At 45.1% G+C, this 13,874-nt stretch overlaps 26 non-coding genes across 26 annotated transcripts; all 26 read left to right on the forward strand.

Annotated features, from left to right (window-relative positions):
• The first annotated feature begins 18 nt into the window (after positions 1-18).
• On the forward strand, positions 19-89 carry trnag-gcc (transfer RNA glycine (anticodon GCC)). The gene has a single exon. It is a non-coding gene; the product is annotated as a tRNA-Gly (tRNA).
• A 582-nt stretch (positions 90-671) lies between these two features.
• On the forward strand, positions 672-744 carry trnam-cau (transfer RNA methionine (anticodon CAU)). The gene has a single exon. It is a non-coding gene; the product is annotated as a tRNA-Met (tRNA).
• Positions 745-1,056: 312 nt separating this feature from the next.
• On the forward strand, positions 1,057-1,129 carry trnam-cau (transfer RNA methionine (anticodon CAU)). Its single transcript has one exon. It is a non-coding gene; the product is annotated as a tRNA-Met (tRNA).
• A 366-nt stretch (positions 1,130-1,495) lies between these two features.
• trnag-gcc (transfer RNA glycine (anticodon GCC)) lies at positions 1,496-1,566 on the forward strand. Its single transcript has one exon. It is a non-coding gene; the product is annotated as a tRNA-Gly (tRNA).
• A 577-nt stretch (positions 1,567-2,143) lies between these two features.
• On the forward strand, positions 2,144-2,216 carry trnam-cau (transfer RNA methionine (anticodon CAU)). Its single transcript has one exon. It is a non-coding gene; the product is annotated as a tRNA-Met (tRNA).
• A 312-nt stretch (positions 2,217-2,528) lies between these two features.
• trnam-cau (transfer RNA methionine (anticodon CAU)) lies at positions 2,529-2,601 on the forward strand. The gene has a single exon. It is a non-coding gene; the product is annotated as a tRNA-Met (tRNA).
• Positions 2,602-2,966: 365 nt separating this feature from the next.
• On the forward strand, positions 2,967-3,037 carry trnag-gcc (transfer RNA glycine (anticodon GCC)). Its single transcript has one exon. It is a non-coding gene; the product is annotated as a tRNA-Gly (tRNA).
• Positions 3,038-3,619: 582 nt separating this feature from the next.
• trnam-cau (transfer RNA methionine (anticodon CAU)) lies at positions 3,620-3,692 on the forward strand. The gene has a single exon. It is a non-coding gene; the product is annotated as a tRNA-Met (tRNA).
• A 312-nt stretch (positions 3,693-4,004) lies between these two features.
• Positions 4,005-4,077, forward strand: trnam-cau (transfer RNA methionine (anticodon CAU)). The gene has a single exon. It is a non-coding gene; the product is annotated as a tRNA-Met (tRNA).
• Positions 4,078-4,443: 366 nt separating this feature from the next.
• On the forward strand, positions 4,444-4,514 carry trnag-gcc (transfer RNA glycine (anticodon GCC)). Its single transcript has one exon. It is a non-coding gene; the product is annotated as a tRNA-Gly (tRNA).
• Positions 4,515-5,091: 577 nt separating this feature from the next.
• On the forward strand, positions 5,092-5,164 carry trnam-cau (transfer RNA methionine (anticodon CAU)). Its single transcript has one exon. It is a non-coding gene; the product is annotated as a tRNA-Met (tRNA).
• A 312-nt stretch (positions 5,165-5,476) lies between these two features.
• trnam-cau (transfer RNA methionine (anticodon CAU)) lies at positions 5,477-5,549 on the forward strand. Its single transcript has one exon. It is a non-coding gene; the product is annotated as a tRNA-Met (tRNA).
• A 365-nt stretch (positions 5,550-5,914) lies between these two features.
• trnag-gcc (transfer RNA glycine (anticodon GCC)) lies at positions 5,915-5,985 on the forward strand. The gene has a single exon. It is a non-coding gene; the product is annotated as a tRNA-Gly (tRNA).
• A 582-nt stretch (positions 5,986-6,567) lies between these two features.
• Positions 6,568-6,640, forward strand: trnam-cau (transfer RNA methionine (anticodon CAU)). Its single transcript has one exon. It is a non-coding gene; the product is annotated as a tRNA-Met (tRNA).
• Positions 6,641-6,952: 312 nt separating this feature from the next.
• On the forward strand, positions 6,953-7,025 carry trnam-cau (transfer RNA methionine (anticodon CAU)). The gene has a single exon. It is a non-coding gene; the product is annotated as a tRNA-Met (tRNA).
• A 365-nt stretch (positions 7,026-7,390) lies between these two features.
• On the forward strand, positions 7,391-7,461 carry trnag-gcc (transfer RNA glycine (anticodon GCC)). The gene has a single exon. It is a non-coding gene; the product is annotated as a tRNA-Gly (tRNA).
• A 582-nt stretch (positions 7,462-8,043) lies between these two features.
• On the forward strand, positions 8,044-8,116 carry trnam-cau (transfer RNA methionine (anticodon CAU)). The gene has a single exon. It is a non-coding gene; the product is annotated as a tRNA-Met (tRNA).
• A 312-nt stretch (positions 8,117-8,428) lies between these two features.
• trnam-cau (transfer RNA methionine (anticodon CAU)) lies at positions 8,429-8,501 on the forward strand. Its single transcript has one exon. It is a non-coding gene; the product is annotated as a tRNA-Met (tRNA).
• A 365-nt stretch (positions 8,502-8,866) lies between these two features.
• Positions 8,867-8,937, forward strand: trnag-gcc (transfer RNA glycine (anticodon GCC)). The gene has a single exon. It is a non-coding gene; the product is annotated as a tRNA-Gly (tRNA).
• Positions 8,938-9,518: 581 nt separating this feature from the next.
• trnam-cau (transfer RNA methionine (anticodon CAU)) lies at positions 9,519-9,591 on the forward strand. Its single transcript has one exon. It is a non-coding gene; the product is annotated as a tRNA-Met (tRNA).
• A 366-nt stretch (positions 9,592-9,957) lies between these two features.
• On the forward strand, positions 9,958-10,028 carry trnag-gcc (transfer RNA glycine (anticodon GCC)). The gene has a single exon. It is a non-coding gene; the product is annotated as a tRNA-Gly (tRNA).
• Positions 10,029-10,605: 577 nt separating this feature from the next.
• On the forward strand, positions 10,606-10,678 carry trnam-cau (transfer RNA methionine (anticodon CAU)). The gene has a single exon. It is a non-coding gene; the product is annotated as a tRNA-Met (tRNA).
• A 312-nt stretch (positions 10,679-10,990) lies between these two features.
• Positions 10,991-11,063, forward strand: trnam-cau (transfer RNA methionine (anticodon CAU)). Its single transcript has one exon. It is a non-coding gene; the product is annotated as a tRNA-Met (tRNA).
• Positions 11,064-11,428: 365 nt separating this feature from the next.
• On the forward strand, positions 11,429-11,499 carry trnag-gcc (transfer RNA glycine (anticodon GCC)). Its single transcript has one exon. It is a non-coding gene; the product is annotated as a tRNA-Gly (tRNA).
• A 582-nt stretch (positions 11,500-12,081) lies between these two features.
• On the forward strand, positions 12,082-12,154 carry trnam-cau (transfer RNA methionine (anticodon CAU)). The gene has a single exon. It is a non-coding gene; the product is annotated as a tRNA-Met (tRNA).
• Positions 12,155-12,466: 312 nt separating this feature from the next.
• trnam-cau (transfer RNA methionine (anticodon CAU)) lies at positions 12,467-12,539 on the forward strand. Its single transcript has one exon. It is a non-coding gene; the product is annotated as a tRNA-Met (tRNA).
• The last annotated feature ends 1,335 nt before the right edge of the window (positions 12,540-13,874 follow it).

The following is a 13,874-nucleotide window of genomic DNA, read 5'->3' on the forward strand; positions in this document are numbered from 1 at the left end:
TTTACGGTGGTCATGTGAGCATTGGTGGTTCAGTGGTAGAATTCTCGCCTGCCACGCGGGAGGCCCGGGTCCGATTCCCGGCCAATGCAACGCTCATTTAGTAACGTGGTGTAAGGCTTGTTAAGTGCTGAAAGACAAAAACACAGGAGTGAAGAAAAGTCAGCTGTCAACTGAGTTGGATCAGATGGCTTCAAGATAGATCTGGTAGACCTAAACGTGTAGTTAGGAGGGTGAACTGGGAATATCTGGCTTCAACTCCCACCTCTGGAAGAACTTTTCGTGGATCCCGGGGTTGGCTTGGAAACAAGAAATCTAAGTTGGCCATGTTCAAAGCATTCATTTTGAAGGCTGCTGCTAGGAGTTGTGGTCGGAAGGTCTTCGGTGCCTGTCGTGGCAGCAACCAAAGAACCCGCTGGTGAACACCAGCTGTGAAGGAGGGGGTCAAGGTGGGGAATTTTGTACTGTAAGGCTTGTTATAGCTATAACGTTCTTTTAAAAAAAAAAAAAAAAACCCGTACTTTCTTAGACACAATAATGCACCAGTAATACACCTTATATCTGCATTTTATGCAGGCATGAGATGCATATTTGTGTGAAGGACAATCAGCTTTTTCTACTCGTTAAATACAAGAATTTATATATTTCACTCATGGATTTTGACTGCGTTTTGGGCCTTGTTGGCGCAGTAGGCAGCGCGTCAGTCTCATAATCTGAAGGTCGTGAGTTCGAGCCTCACACGGGGCACATCTTTTGTTACATGTTCACCTGGAATTATCTGCAGTCAGCCACAACAGATTCTACCAAGATTTGACCAATCCGAGGCCGCTCTACTACCAAGAATTGCGAAAGCCAATCTCCTTTCGTTGTGCCTACCAGGATTTGACCAATCATACTAGCTATCGCTACCAAGATTAATGCCGGAAGCCACTCCTCTAGAAATGAACGTCAAGTGCCTTCATTGGAAAGTCAAGTCCCATCTCCCCGGAGTTTGTTCGAACCGACGTCTTTCGCTATATTTTGGGTAAATTCATTGACATTGAAAATACTGCATTTTGGGCCTCGTTGGCGCAGTAGGCAGCGCGTCAGTCTCATAATCTGAAGGTCGTGAGTTCGAGCCTCACACGGGGCACATACTTTGTTACATGTTCACCTGAAATTATCTGCAGTCAAATAAACAACTGAGCCTGAGGTTGCTGTCTTCTAGTTCAGGAAAAGCTGTGTGTTTTAGATCTTTTTCTTTTCTTAAGTCTTCAAAAAAAAAAGATATTGTGCATAGGTTAGGTAGTGTGAGGGGGCAAAAAAAAGCTCGTAGACTCCCCGTCGGGGAATCTAACCCCGGTCCCCCATGTGACAGGCGGGGATACTCACCACTATGCTAACGAAGAGACTTGTCTTTTTAGACTCCTCCCAATTTTGGCGTTTACACAAACCCATCTCTAACCCCCAGATGTTTGGTAGCGTTGTGCACGAAGTGGTATTTACGGTGGTCATGTGAGCATTGGTGGTTCAGTGGTAGAATTCTCGCCTGCCACGCGGGAGACCCGGGTCCGATTCCCGGCCAATGCAACGCTCATTTAGTAACGTGGTGTAAGGCTTGTTAAGTGCTAAAAGACAAAAACACAGGAGTGAAGAAAAGTCAGCTGTCAACTGAGTTGGATCAGATGGCTTCAAGATAGATCTGGTAGACCTAAACGTGTAGTTAGGAGGGTGAACTGGGAATATCTGGCTTCAACTCCCACCTCTGGAAGAACTTTTCGTGGATCCCGGGGTTGGCTTGGAAACAAGAAATGTAAGTTGGCCATGTTCAAAGCATTCATTTTGAAGGCTGCTGCTAGGAGTTGTGGTCGGAAGGTCTTTGGTGCCTGCCGTGGCAGCAACCAAAGAACCCGCTGGTGAACACCAACTGTGAAGGAGGGGGTCAAGGTGGGGAATTTTGTACTGTAAGGCTTGTTAAAGCTATGACGTGTTTTTTTTTTAAAAACAACCGTACTTTCCTAGACACAATAATGCACCAGTAATACACCTTATATCTGCATTTTATGCAGGCATGAGATGCATATTTGTGTGAAGGACAATCAGCTTTTTCTACTCGTTAAATACAAGAATTTATATATTTCACTCATGGATTTTGACTGCGTTTTGGGCCTCGTTGGCGCAGTAGGCAGCGCGTCAGTCTCATAATCTGAAGGTCGTGAGTTCGAGCCTCACACGGGGCACATCTTTTGTTACATGTTCACCTGGAATTATCTGCAGTCAGCCACAACAGATTCTACCAAGATTTGACCAATCCGAGGCCGCTCTACTACCAAGAATTGCGAAAGCCAATCTCCTTTCGTTGTGCCTACCAGGATTTGACCAATCATACTAGCTATCGCTACCAAGATTAATGCCGGAAGCCACTCCTCTAGAAATGAACGTCAAGTGCCTTCATTGGAAAGTCAAGTCCCGTCTCCCCGGAGTTTGTTCGAACCGACGTCTTTCGCTATATTTTGGGTAAATTCATTGACATTGAAAATACTGCATTTTGGGCCTCGTTGGCGCAGTAGGCAGCGCGTCAGTCTCATAATCTGAAGGTCGTGAGTTCGAGCCTCACACGGGGCACATACTTTGTTACATGTTCACCTGAAATTATCTGCAGTCAAATAAACAACTGAGCCTGAGGTTGCTGTCTTCTAGTTCAGGGAAAGCTGTGTGTTTTAGATCTTTTTCTTTTCTTAAGTCTCCAAAAAAAAAGATATTGTGCATAGGTTAGGTAGTGTGAGGGGGCAAAAAAAAGCTCGTAGACTCCCCGTCGGGGAATCTAACCCCGGTCCCCCATGTGACAGGCGGGGATACTCACCACTATGCTAACGAAGAGACTTGTCTTTTTAGACTCCTCCCAATTTCGGCGTTTACACAAACCCATCTCTAACCCCCAGATGTTTGGTAGCGTTGTGCACGAAGTGGTATTTACGGTGGTCATGTGAGCATTGGTGGTTCAGTGGTAGAATTCTCGCCTGCCACGCGGGAGGCCCGGGTCCGATTCCCGGCCAATGCAACGCTCATTTAGTAACGTGGTGTAAGGCTTGTTAAGTGCTGAAAGACAAAAACACAGGAGTGAAGAAAAGTCAGCTGTCAACTGAGTTGGATCAGATGGCTTCAAGATAGATCTGGTAGACCTAAACGTGTAGTTAGGAGGGTGAACTGGGAATATCTGGCTTCAACTCCCACCTCTGGAAGAACTTTTCGTGGATCCCGGGGTTGGCTTGGAAACAAGAAATCTAAGTTGGCCATGTTCAAAGCATTCATTTTGAAGGCTGCTGCTAGGAGTTGTGGTCGGAAGGTCTTCGGTGCCTGTCGTGGCAGCAACCAAAGAACCCGCTGGTGAACACCAGCTGTGAAGGAGGGGGTCAAGGTGGGGAATTTTGTACTGTAAGGCTTGTTATAGCTATAACGTTCTTTTAAAAAAAAAAAAAAAAACCCGTACTTTCTTAGACACAATAATGCACCAGTAATACACCTTATATCTGCATTTTATGCAGGCATGAGATGCATATTTGTGTGAAGGACAATCAGCTTTTTCTACTCGTTAAATACAAGAATTTATATATTTCACTCATGGATTTTGACTGCGTTTTGGGCCTTGTTGGCGCAGTAGGCAGCGCGTCAGTCTCATAATCTGAAGGTCGTGAGTTCGAGCCTCACACGGGGCACATCTTTTGTTACATGTTCACCTGGAATTATCTGCAGTCAGCCACAACAGATTCTACCAAGATTTGACCAATCCGAGGCCGCTCTACTACCAAGAATTGCGAAAGCCAATCTCCTTTCGTTGTGCCTACCAGGATTTGACCAATCATACTAGCTATCGCTACCAAGATTAATGCCGGAAGCCACTCCTCTAGAAATGAACGTCAAGTGCCTTCATTGGAAAGTCAAGTCCCATCTCCCCGGAGTTTGTTCGAACCGACGTCTTTCGCTATATTTTGGGTAAATTCATTGACATTGAAAATACTGCATTTTGGGCCTCGTTGGCGCAGTAGGCAGCGCGTCAGTCTCATAATCTGAAGGTCGTGAGTTCGAGCCTCACACGGGGCACATACTTTGTTACATGTTCACCTGAAATTATCTGCAGTCAAATAAACAACTGAGCCTGAGGTTGCTGTCTTCTAGTTCAGGAAAAGCTGTGTGTTTTAGATCTTTTTCTTTTCTTAAGTCTTCAAAAAAAAAAGATATTGTGCATAGGTTAGGTAGTGTGAGGGGGCAAAAAAAAGCTCCTAGACTCCCCGTCGGGGAATCTAACCCCGGTCCCCCATGTGACAGGCGGGGATACTCACCACTATGCTAACGAAGAGACTTGTCTTTTTAGACTCCTCCCAATTTCGGCGTTTACACAAACCCATCTCTAACCCCCAGATGTTTGGTAGCGTTGTGCACGAAGTGGTATTTACGGTGGTCATGTGAGCATTGGTGGTTCAGTGGTAGAATTCTCGCCTGCCACGCGGGAGACCCGGGTCCGATTCCCGGCCAATGCAACGCTCATTTAGTAACGTGGTGTAAGGCTTGTTAAGTGCTAAAAGACAAAAACACAGGAGTGAAGAAAAGTCAGCTGTCAACTGAGTTGGATCAGATGGCTTCAAGATAGATCTGGTAGACCTAAACGTGTAGTTAGGAGGGTGAACTGGGAATATCTGGCTTCAACTCCCACCTCTGGAAGAACTTTTCGTGGATCCCGGGGTTGGCTTGGAAACAAGAAATGTAAGTTGGCCATGTTCAAAGCATTCATTTTGAAGGCTGCTGCTAGGAGTTGTGGTCGGAAGGTCTTCGGTGCCTGCCGTGGCAGCAACCAAAGAACCCGCTGGTGAACACCAACTGTGAAGGAGGGGGTCAAGGTGGGGAATTTTGTACTGTAAGGCTTGTTAAAGCTATGACGTGTTTTTTTTTTAAAAACAACCGTACTTTCCTAGACACAATAATGCACCAGTAATACACCTTATATCTGCATTTTATGCAGGCATGAGATGCATATTTGTGTGAAGGACAATCAGCTTTTTCTACTCGTTAAATACAAGAATTTATATATTTCACTCATGGATTTTGACTGCGTTTTGGGCCTCGTTGGCGCAGTAGGCAGCGCGTCAGTCTCATAATCTGAAGGTCGTGAGTTCGAGCCTCACACGGGGCACATCTTTTGTTACATGTTCACCTGGAATTATCTGCAGTCAGCCACAACAGATTCTACCAAGATTTGACCAATCCGAGGCCGCTCTACTACCAAGAATTGCGAAAGCCAATCTCCTTTCGTTGTGCCTACCAGGATTTGACCAATCATACTAGCTATCGCTACCAAGATTAATGCCGGAAGCCACTCCTCTAGAAATGAACGTCAAGTGCCTTCATTGGAAAGTCAAGTCCCGTCTCCCCGGAGTTTGTTCGAACCGACGTCTTTCGCTATATTTTGGGTAAATTCATTGACATTGAAAATACTGCATTTTGGGCCTCGTTGGCGCAGTAGGCAGCGCGTCAGTCTCATAATCTGAAGGTCGTGAGTTCGAGCCTCACACGGGGCACATACTTTGTTACATGTTCACCTGAAATTATCTGCAGTCAAATAAACAACTGAGCCTGAGGTTGCTGTCTTCTAGTTCAGGGAAAGCTGTGTGTTTTAGATCTTTTTCTTTTCTTAAGTCTCCAAAAAAAAAGATATTGTGCATAGGTTAGGTAGTGTGAGGGGGCAAAAAAAAGCTCGTAGACTCCCCGTCGGGGAATCTAACCCCGGTCCCCCATGTGACAGGCGGGGATACTCACCACTATGCTAACGAAGAGACTTGTCTTTTTAGACTCCTCCCAATTTCGGCGTTTACACAAACCCATCTCTAACCCCCAGATGTTTGGTAGCGTTGTGCACGAAGTGGTATTTACGGTGGTCATGTGAGCATTGGTGGTTCAGTGGTAGAATTCTCGCCTGCCACGCGGGAGGCCCGTGTCCGATTCCCGGCCAATGCAACGCTCATTTAGTAACGTGGTGTAAGGCTTGTTAAGTGCTGAAAGACAAAAACACAGGAGTGAAGAAAAGTCAGCTGTCAACTGAGTTGGATCAGATGGCTTCAAGATAGATCTGGTAGACCTAAACGTGTAGTTAGGAGGGTGAACTGGGAATATCTGGCTTCAACTCCCACCTCTGGAAGAACTTTTCGTGGATCCCGGGGTTGGCTTGGAAACAAGAAATCTAAGTTGGCCATGTTCAAAGCATTCATTTTGAAGGCTGCTGCTAGGAGTTGTGGTCGGAAGGTCTTCGGTGCCTGTCGTGGCAGCAACCAAAGAACCCGCTGGTGAACACCAGCTGTGAAGGAGGGGGTCAAGGTGGGGAATTTTGTACTGTAAGGCTTGTTATAGCTATAACGTTCTTTTAAAAAAAAAAAAAAAAACCCGTACTTTCTTAGACACAATAATGCACCAGTAATACACCTTATATCTGCATTTTATGCAGGCATGAGATGCATATTTGTGTGAAGGACAATCAGCTTTTTCTACTCGTTAAATACAAGAATTTATATATTTCACTCATGGATTTTGACTGCGTTTTGGGCCTTGTTGGCGCAGTAGGCAGCGCGTCAGTCTCATAATCTGAAGGTCGTGAGTTCGAGCCTCACACGGGGCACATCTTTTGTTACATGTTCACCTGGAATTATCTGCAGTCAGCCACAACAGATTCTACCAAGATTTGACCAATCCGAGGCCGCTCTACTACCAAGAATTGCGAAAGCCAATCTCCTTTCGTTGTGCCTACCAGGATTTGACCAATCATACTAGCTATCGCTACCAAGATTAATGCCGGAAGCCACTCCTCTAGAAATGAACGTCAAGTGCCTTCATTGGAAAGTCAAGTCCCGTCTCCCCGGAGTTTGTTCGAACCGACGTCTTTCGCTATATTTTGGGTAAATTCATTGACATTGAAAATACTGCATTTTGGGCCTCGTTGGCGCAGTAGGCAGCGCGTCAGTCTCATAATCTGAAGGTCGTGAGTTCGAGCCTCACACGGGGCACATACTTTGTTACATGTTCACCTGAAATTATCTGCAGTCAAATAAACAACTGAGCCTGAGGTTGCTGTCTTCTAGTTCAGGGAAAGCTGTGTGTTTTAGATCTTTTTCTTTTCTTAAGTCTCCAAAAAAAAAGATATTGTGCATAGGTTAGGTAGTGTGAGGGGGCAAAAAAAAGCTCGTAGACTCCCCGTCGGGGAATCTAACCCCGGTCCCCCATGTGACAGGCGGGGATACTCACCACTATGCTAACGAAGAGACTTGTCTTTTTAGACTCCTCCCAATTTCGGCGTTTACACAAACCCATCTCTAACCCCCAGATGTTTGGTAGCGTTGTGCACGAAGTGGTATTTACGGTGGTCATGTGAGCATTGGTGGTTCAGTGGTAGAATTCTCGCCTGCCACGCGGGAGGCCCGTGTCCGATTCCCGGCCAATGCAACGCTCATTTAGTAACGTGGTGTAAGGCTTGTTAAGTGCTGAAAGACAAAAACACAGGAGTGAAGAAAAGTCAGCTGTCAACTGAGTTGGATCAGATGGCTTCAAGATAGATCTGGTAGACCTAAACGTGTAGTTAGGAGGGTGAACTGGGAATATCTGGCTTCAACTCCCACCTCTGGAAGAACTTTTCGTGGATCCCGGGGTTGGCTTGGAAACAAGAAATCTAAGTTGGCCATGTTCAAAGCATTCATTTTGAAGGCTGCTGCTAGGAGTTGTGGTCGGAAGGTCTTCGGTGCCTGTCGTGGCAGCAACCAAAGAACCCGCTGGTGAACACCAGCTGTGAAGGAGGGGGTCAAGGTGGGGAATTTTGTACTGTAAGGCTTGTTATAGCTATAACGTTCTTTTAAAAAAAAAAAAAAAAACCCGTACTTTCTTAGACACAATAATGCACCAGTAATACACCTTATATCTGCATTTTATGCAGGCATGAGATGCATATTTGTGTGAAGGACAATCAGCTTTTTCTACTCGTTAAATACAAGAATTTATATATTTCACTCATGGATTTTGACTGCGTTTTGGGCCTTGTTGGCGCAGTAGGCAGCGCGTCAGTCTCATAATCTGAAGGTCGTGAGTTCGAGCCTCACACGGGGCACATCTTTTGTTACATGTTCACCTGGAATTATCTGCAGTCAGCCACAACAGATTCTACCAAGATTTGACCAATCCGAGGCCGCTCTACTACCAAGAATTGCGAAAGCCAATCTCCTTTCGTTGTGCCTACCAGGATTTGACCAATCATACTAGCTATCGCTACCAAGATTAATGCCGGAAGCCACTCCTCTAGAAATGAACGTCAAGTGCCTTCATTGGAAAGTCAAGTCCCATCTCCCCGGAGTTTGTTCGAACCGACGTCTTTCGCTATATTTTGGGTAAATTCATTGACATTGAAAATACTGCATTTTGGGCCTCGTTGGCGCAGTAGGCAGCGCGTCAGTCTCATAATCTGAAGGTCGTGAGTTCGAGCCTCACACGGGGCACATACTTTGTTACATGTTCACCTGAAATTATCTGCAGTCAAATAAACAACTGAGCCTGAGGTTGCTGTCTTCTAGTTCAGGAAAAGCTGTGTGTTTTAGATCTTTTTCTTTTCTTAAGTCTTCAAAAAAAAAGATATTGTGCATAGGTTAGGTAGTGTGAGGGGGCAAAAAAAAGCTCGTAGACTCCCCGTCGAGGAATCTAACCCCGGTCCCCCATGTGACAGGCGGGGATACTCACCACTATGCTAACGAAGAGACTTGTCTTTTTAGACTCCTCCCAATTTCGGCGTTTACACAAACCCATCTCTAACCCCCAGATGTTTGGTAGCGTTGTGCACGAAGTGGTATTTACGGTGGTCATGTGAGCATTGGTGGTTCAGTGGTAGAATTCTCGCCTGCCACGCGGGAGGCCCGGGTCCGATTCCCGGCCAATGCAACGCTCATTTAGTAACGTGGTGTAAGGCTTGTTAAGTGCTAAAAGACAAAAACACAGGAGTGAAGAAAAGTCAGCTGTCAACTGAGTTGGATCAGATGGCTTCAAGATAGATCTGGTAGACCTAAACGTGTAGTTAGGAGGGTGAACTGGGAATATCTGGCTTCAACTCCCACCTCTGGAAGAACTTTTCGTGGATCCCGGGGTTGGCTTAGAAACAAGAAATCTAAGTTGGCCATGTTCAAAGCATTCATTTTGAAGGCTGCTGCTAGGAGTTGTGGTCGGAAGGTCTTTGGTGCCTGTCGTGGCAGCAACCAAAGAACCCGTTGGTGAACACCAGCTGTGAAGGAGGGGGTCAAGGTGGGGAATTTTGTACTGTAAGGCTTGTTAAAGCTATAACGTTCTTTTAAAAAAAAAAAAAAAAAACGTACTTACTTAGACACAATAATGCACCAGTAATACACCTTATATCTGCATTTTATGCAGGCACGAGATGCATATTTGTGTGAAGGACAACCAGCCATTTCTACTCGTTAAATAAAAGAACTTATGTCTTTGGTTCATGAACTCTGACTGCATTTTGGGCCTCGTTGGCGCAGTAGGCAGCGCGTCAGTCTCATAATCTGAAGGTCGTGAGTTCGAGCCTCACACGGGGCACATACTTTGTTACATGTTCACCTGAAATTATCTGCAGTCAAATAAACAACTGAGCCTGAGGTTGCTGTCTTCTAGTTCAGGAAAAGCTGTGTGTTTTAGATCTTTTTCTTTTCTTAAGTCTTCAAAAAAAAAAGATATTGTGCATAGGTTAGGTAGTGTGAGGGGGCAAAAAAAAGCTCCTAGACTCCCCGTCGGGGAATCTAACCCCGGTCCCCCATGTGACAGGCGGGGATACTCACCACTATGCTAACGAAGAGACTTGTCTTTTTAGACTCCTCCCAATTTTGGCGTTTACACAAACCCATCTCTAACCCCCAGATGTTTGGTAGCGTTGTGCACGAAGTGGTATTTACGGTGGTCATGTGAGCATTGGTGGTTCAGTGGTAGAATTCTCGCCTGCCACGCGGGAGACCCGGGTCCGATTCCCGGCCAATGCAACGCTCATTTAGTAACGTGGTGTAAGGCTTGTTAAGTGCTAAAAGACAAAAACACAGGAGTGAAGAAAAGTCAGCTGTCAACTGAGTTGGATCAGATGGCTTCAAGATAGATCTGGTAGACCTAAACGTGTAGTTAGGAGGGTGAACTGGGAATATCTGGCTTCAACTCCCACCTCTGGAAGAACTTTTCGTGGATCCCGGGGTTGGCTTGGAAACAAGAAATGTAAGTTGGCCATGTTCAAAGCATTCATTTTGAAGGCTGCTGCTAGGAGTTGTGGTCGGAAGGTCTTCGGTGCCTGCCGTGGCAGCAACCAAAGAACCCGCTGGTGAACACCAACTGTGAAGGAGGGGGTCAAGGTGGGGAATTTTGTACTGTAAGGCTTGTTAAAGCTATGACGTGTTTTTTTTTTAAAAACAACCGTACTTTCCTAGACACAATAATGCACCAGTAATACACCTTATATCTGCATTTTATGCAGGCATGAGATGCATATTTGTGTGAAGGACAATCAGCTTTTTCTACTCGTTAAATACAAGAATTTATATATTTCACTCATGGATTTTGACTGCGTTTTGGGCCTCGTTGGCGCAGTAGGCAGCGCGTCAGTCTCATAATCTGAAGGTCGTGAGTTCGAGCCTCACACGGGGCACATCTTTTGTTACATGTTCACCTGGAATTATCTGCAGTCAGCCACAACAGATTCTACCAAGATTTGACCAATCCGAGGCCGCTCTACTACCAAGAATTGCGAAAGCCAATCTCCTTTCGTTGTGCCTACCAGGATTTGACCAATCATACTAGCTATCGCTACCAAGATTAATGCCGGAAGCCACTCCTCTAGAAATGAACGTCAAGTGCCTTCATTGGAAAGTCAAGTCCCGTCTCCCCGGAGTTTGTTCGAACCGACGTCTTTCGCTATATTTTGGGTAAATTCATTGACATTGAAAATACTGCATTTTGGGCCTCGTTGGCGCAGTAGGCAGCGCGTCAGTCTCATAATCTGAAGGTCGTGAGTTCGAGCCTCACACGGGGCACATACTTTGTTACATGTTCACCTGAAATTATCTGCAGTCAAATAAACAACTGAGCCTGAGGTTGCTGTCTTCTAGTTCAGGGAAAGCTGTGTGTTTTAGATCTTTTTCTTTTCTTAAGTCTCCAAAAAAAAAGATATTGTGCATAGGTTAGGTAGTGTGAGGGGGCAAAAAAAAGCTCGTAGACTCCCCGTCGGGGAATCTAACCCCGGTCCCCCATGTGACAGGCGGGGATACTCACCACTATGCTAACGAAGAGACTTGTCTTTTTAGACTCCTCCCAATTTCGGCGTTTACACAAACCCATCTCTAACCCCCAGATGTTTGGTAGCGTTGTGCACGAAGTGGTATTTACGGTGGTCATGTGAGCATTGGTGGTTCAGTGGTAGAATTCTCGCCTGCCACGCGGGAGGCCCGGGTCCGATTCCCGGCCAATGCAACGCTCATTTAGTAACGTGGTGTAAGGCTTGTTAAGTGCTGAAAGACAAAAACACAGGAGTGAAGAAAAGTCAGCTGTCAACTGAGTTGGATCAGATGGCTTCAAGATAGATCTGGTAGACCTAAACGTGTAGTTAGGAGGGTGAACTGGGAATATCTGGCTTCAACTCCCACCTCTGGAAGAACTTTTCGTGGATCCCGGGGTTGGCTTGGAAACAAGAAATCTAAGTTGGCCATGTTCAAAGCATTCATTTTGAAGGCTGCTGCTAGGAGTTGTGGTCGGAAGGTCTTCGGTGCCTGTCGTGGCAGCAACCAAAGAACCCGCTGGTGAACACCAGCTGTGAAGGAGGGGGTCAAGGTGGGGAATTTTGTACTGTAAGGCTTGTTATAGCTATAACGTTCTTTTAAAAAAAAAAAAAAAAACCCGTACTTTCTTAGACACAATAATGCACCAGTAATACACCTTATATCTGCATTTTATGCAGGCATGAGATGCATATTTGTGTGAAGGACAATCAGCTTTTTCTACTCGTTAAATACAAGAATTTATATATTTCACTCATGGATTTTGACTGCGTTTTGGGCCTTGTTGGCGCAGTAGGCAGCGCGTCAGTCTCATAATCTGAAGGTCGTGAGTTCGAGCCTCACACGGGGCACATCTTTTGTTACATGTTCACCTGGAATTATCTGCAGTCAGCCACAACAGATTCTACCAAGATTTGACCAATCCGAGGCCGCTCTACTACCAAGAATTGCGAAAGCCAATCTCCTTTCGTTGTGCCTACCAGGATTTGACCAATCATACTAGCTATCGCTACCAAGATTAATGCCGGAAGCCACTCCTCTAGAAATGAACGTCAAGTGCCTTCATTGGAAAGTCAAGTCCCATCTCCCCGGAGTTTGTTCGAACCGACGTCTTTCGCTATATTTTGGGTAAATTCATTGACATTGAAAATACTGCATTTTGGGCCTCGTTGGCGCAGTAGGCAGCGCGTCAGTCTCATAATCTGAAGGTCGTGAGTTCGAGCCTCACACGGGGCACATACTTTGTTACATGTTCACCTGAAATTATCTGCAGTCAAATAAACAACTGAGCCTGAGGTTGCTGTCTTCTAGTTCAGGAAAAGCTGTGTGTTTTAGATCTTTTTCTTTTCTTAAGTCTTCAAAAAAAAAAGATATTGTGCATAGGTTAGGTAGTGTGAGGGGGCAAAAAAAAGCTCCTAGACTCCCCGTCGGGGAATCTAACCCCGGTCCCCCATGTGACAGGCGGGGATACTCACCACTATGCTAACGAAGAGACTTGTCTTTTTAGACTCCTCCCAATTTCGGCGTTTACACAAACCCATCTCTAACCCCCAGATGTTTGGTAGCGTTGTGCACGAAGTGGTATTTACGGTGGTCATGTGAGCATTGGTGGTTCAGTGGTAGAATTCTCGCCTGCCACGCGGGGGCAAGTCGCGTATAGGTGGCATACACTGACAGCCAATGAAATTGCAGACTTATTAACGCTGTCCAAGGTGCTGAAAACGCGGCTCTGGTCCAGCAGTTTTCTCCTGAATATTTAAGAATGATTATCTGGAGCTGGTTCGAATCCCACTTGGTACAAAGTCTGTGATACATTGTCAAAGATAATGAGCTATTTGGGAATCAAGAAATGTGAGTCTTAGTTTGTTATTTACTTCTTCTGATTATCATTAGATTAGACTAGTCTGGTTATATCAAGTTCTTGACTTACTTAAAGCTATTAACCAATTATATTACAGAGTTTTCTTCCTATGTGTAACATTTAAATTGCAATTACTTAATTACTTCAATTAGAGACTTTACTGTTCACTATAAATTATTAATTTATTAATGAGACATGTAGACATTAGTGAATTAAATGTATTTATTAACCACAACTGTAACAGTAAATATTCAACAGAGCCCATATTGCAAGGTCACACATATATCACACAAAAATGTAAGGTAAAGTAAATATAATATTGTATATAATAAATGTAATAATTATTTACATGAGCAAAATATACAGTATATACAGTGGAAACCGGTTACAGTGATCACGGTTACATTGATAAACCACTTATATGGGGCAGTGGTGGCCCTCCCTCATTACCACCACTGAGATGCCCTTGAGCAAGGCCCCCCCAACCGCTCCAGTGGAGTTGCTCAGTGACCAGCAGATCAGACTGTGGTTGTACTGGGCAGCTTCCAGGTGTGAATGTGTAACTGTGTGAATGTGATCAGGGCGTTCCTGAAAAAGAGAGCATTGCCCTCAGTGAACCTCCCCCTGAATAAAATAAAGGTAAAAACAAATAAATAAAATATGGATCAAAAAGCTTGGGACAGAATCATTCCTATGCAAATGCTGTTTAA

This window comes from Sebastes fasciatus, chromosome 24, assembly GCF_043250625.1.
Source record: "Sebastes fasciatus isolate fSebFas1 chromosome 24, fSebFas1.pri, whole genome shotgun sequence".
NCBI classification, from domain to species: domain Eukaryota; kingdom Metazoa; phylum Chordata; class Actinopteri; order Perciformes; family Sebastidae; genus Sebastes; species Sebastes fasciatus.